This window comes from Lithobates pipiens, unplaced genomic scaffold, assembly GCF_037356315.1.
Source record: "Lithobates pipiens isolate NorthernLeopardFrog02 unplaced genomic scaffold, aLitPip1_a1.2 Scaffold_1, whole genome shotgun sequence".
Lineage (NCBI taxonomy): Eukaryota > Metazoa > Chordata > Amphibia > Anura > Ranidae > Lithobates > Lithobates pipiens.
This window is the reverse complement of record NW_027507685.1, coordinates 60,369,150-60,372,916: the sequence shown is the minus strand read 5'-3', so window position 1 is coordinate 60,372,916 and position 3,767 is coordinate 60,369,150. Positions and strand designations below refer to the sequence as shown.

The following is a 3,767-nucleotide window of genomic DNA, read 5'->3' as shown; positions in this document are numbered from 1 at the left end:
GTTTTCTCCAGGTTTTGCTAGCTCCAGATGGGATTCTGTAGTTTGGAGATCCCTGAGAGTTATGGGTGGGACGGGATCTCCAACCCTATGTCCGGGTCTTGAGGCTAGCGAGCAGGGTGTGTGCCCAGCTGCACACAGCCCATATAACGAGGGGATTTGTGTAGGATGGTGGTGTCTGAGCAGCTTGCTGCTTGAAGCTGTGCATGTCCAAAGCTGTGTGAAGGACTTGAAGCTGTGTGCGTCCAAGGAGCCGTGTGCTGTGTGTCGAAGGGTTGGAAGCTGTGTGCGTCCAAGCAGTTTGTTGGACGGGGCAAGTACCTATAGCAGCAGTACTGCTGAAGAGTAGCCAGGTGGGCTAGCATTTTCGTTCTGATTTTGCTGTATTTAATTTAAGCTTGGACCCCTGCGTGGGATTACTGGATGGACTAATATTTTGTTTTCTTCTAATAAACGTGGGCTACCAGGCCCTTAACCATACACGCTTGACTGATGTGGACTAAAAAATGCATCTACCAATTGAGCTAATCACCCCAATGTCACAATATATATATATATATATATATATATATATATATATATATCACATTAATAAGGGGATAAGTATGCACTTAGCGATGTAGTAAACTAGATCATTTGTTCTTGTTTATTTATACCTGCTCTTATATATTATTGAGTAAATGCAGTTTAGATATTTTAATAACTGTTAGCTAGAAGACTATATCAGTTTAACCACTTCAGTACAGGACACTTTTACCCCCTTTCTGACTAGGCCAATTTTCAGTTTTCAGATATTTCTTATACTTTGCTGAATAACTTATTTTTCATGACTGTAGGGTTTTGCAGAAAGCAGTGTTGTTAAAGAGAAAATGAACACTGGAAGCTGTGCCTAAAATAGGGCAGACAGGGGGCATAGGTCATAGGCACCAGTATTGCTTATTGTCTCTCTGAAGTTGATCTTTATGATATTACAAACTAGCTATGCTTTCCTTGTTCTGCACAGTGTTCTTATTTGATTTTGGCCATCTTGGCAAAGGCAGGGCTTTGCTTCTTAAAGCGGAGGTCCACCCTAAAGTGGACCTTCCGCTCATCGGAACCCTCCCCCCCTCCGGTGCCACAATCGGCACCTTTCAGGGGGGAGGGGGGTGCAGTTACCTGGATAATCCAGGTAACTGCACCCACTTCCGGGATAGCTCTCTGCGGAAAGGGGCGTAACTTACGCCCCTTTCCGCAAGTGCCCGCCCCTTCCCGCAAGTGCCCCGCTGCCTGCTGGGAAAAACACAGATCCCAGAGGCAGCGGGGACCATCCTCATTGCGCAGCGCGGCTCGCGCATGCGCAGTAGGGAACCGGGAAATGAAGCCGAAAGGCTCCATTTCCTGATTCCCATACCCAAGATGGCGGCGGCAGCACTCGAGTGTCGATCTAGAGATCGGCTTCGGGTGCCGACATCGTGGGCGTGTCACTATTTTAAAAGTCAGCAGCTGCAGAATTTGTAGCTGCTGGCTTTTAAAAAAAAAAAAAACGCGGAGTCCCGGTGGACTCCCGCTTTAATGTCAGAGCACCCAGCAAGGAGAACAGTGAGCAGCACAGTAGAGACATCAGCAAAGATCACTACAAATCTCCAGAGACTAGCAGTCAAATGCAGCAGTGCCTTAGATCTCACACTGTAGACATATAGCTTTGAGGTAGACACAAGACCTACTTAACCCCTTCAAGACAGGGCATTTTTACCCCCTTCCTGTCCAGGCCAATTTTCAGCTTACAGCACTGTCACACTTTGAATGATAATTACGCAGTAATACCCAAACAAATTTTTTTTTTTTTAGACAGATAGAGCTTTCTTTTGGTGGTATTTAATCACCACTGGGTTTTTTATTTTTATTATATAAATGAAAAAAGACTAAACATTTAGAAAAAATGCATATTTCTTCATTTCTGTTATAAAATGTTGTAAACAAATAATCTATCTTCGTAAATTTAGGCCAAAATGTATTCTGCTACATTTCTTTGGTGAAAATAACCCAAATCAGTGTATATTATTTAGTCTGTAAGAAAGTTATAAAGTCCACAAACTATGAAATATATATGAAAATTTATCAATTACGATGCTATGCATACTAGCTCATTATGCCTTTGCCTTACAGGGTGTGTTTTTTATTTTTTTGCCTTTACTTCCTCTTGAAAGTAGACAGTCCAAATAATTTATTAAGAGGCATGGCGGGTTTTTTTAAGGTTTTTTTTTGTCCTATTTTTTTGGAAAATGAAAAAATGTATTAATTTTTTTTTTACATACTGGCACCAGTGCAGTACAGCAGAGATGCAAGTTTATAAGGTATGTTAGTGTAATCTAGCTTCACAATCAAATTCCAACATAGTCAATAAATCTCCCTCACAACCAAGGCACTTTACATTTCTTATTATGGAGCGATTGGTATCATCCATGGACTGAACACAGACCAGTGTACAATGTCCCTGAGATCCAGTTCTTCTAATACCACATACACACGACTGGACTTTCCGGCAGACTACGGCCAACGGAATCAGTCCATAGGACAATCCGATCAGGTGTGGGCTAATCCAACCGTTTTTCATTAAAAAAATCAGATGGACCTAGAAGTAAAACATGTTTCAAATCTGTCCAACGGACTCAATTCAACGAACAACTGTTCATCTGTATGCTGGTCCGACTGACCAAATATGACGCCAGGGAAGCTATTGGCTACTGGCTATTGAACTTCCTTTTTTAGTCCCGTCTTATGTCATCACGTTCAAAATGACTTTCGAACGGACTTAGTCCGTTCGTGTGTGGCCAAGTCCGTTCGTTTGCAAAGTCCGTTGGAACTCCGCCGAAAAACCGCCAGGAAGACCGTTGGACCTAGTCTGCTGGAGAGTCCGGTCATGTGTACGTGGCATTAGAACCTTAGTTACCTGAGCAAACTTGATCGGCTGCATGTGGCCTGGGTCCATGATAGTGTATTTGAGCAAGAAAAGAGCCCCAAATGGCATCTATATAATTTATTTCACACAAATTGAGCTTTCTTTTGATTGTATTTAATCACCATTACATTTTTATTATTTGTTATATAAACTAAAAAATGCCCACATTTTAGGGGGGGGGGCACCTTTTTCTTACAGTAGTTGCTATTATAAAATTTTGAAAAAAAATAATCTTTTTTCATAAATTTAGGCCAAAATGTAGTCTGATGTAATTGTTTGGTAAAAATAACCCAAATTAGAGTATATCATTTTGTTTGTGTGAAAGTTATAGAGTCTACAAATTATGGTATATATGTTGTGAAAATTGACCAATCCTGATGTACTGACGCCTTATCTCATTTCTTGGGGCCCAAAAATGGCAGAGTACAAATACCCCCCCAAAGGACCCTTTTTTGGAAAGTAGACAGTCCTAGGCATTTGGTAACAGGCATGGCAAGTTTTTTGTCACAATTTTTGGAAAATGAAGAAATTAAATAAAAATGTTTTCACAATTGTTTTTTATACTGCCACCAGTGCACTACAGTGTCATCATATGATTTGTGTGGTGGTGATCAGGGATACTGATTGGTGAAGGTGTGTAAAAAATAAATAAATCATGTGACAGCGTGGATTACAGCGCTTGATCATGTGAATGATATGACCAGTCATGGCATTCACATGATTACAATGTAAGCAAAACTGTCATGAATGGTTTCTATTCATAAGTTTGCTTACTATTGTGATGCTCTGATTGACTACAGCTAATCACATGGTACAGGGTGCCAATCATAGT

At 41.0% G+C, this 3,767-nt stretch overlaps 1 pseudogene; it reads right to left on the bottom strand.

The window, feature by feature from the left end:
• Positions 1–2,335: 2,335 nt before the first annotated feature.
• LOC143987189 (small ribosomal subunit protein eS28 pseudogene) lies at positions 2,336–2,965 on the bottom strand (annotated as a pseudogene).
• Between the last annotated feature and the right edge of the window lie 802 nt (positions 2,966–3,767).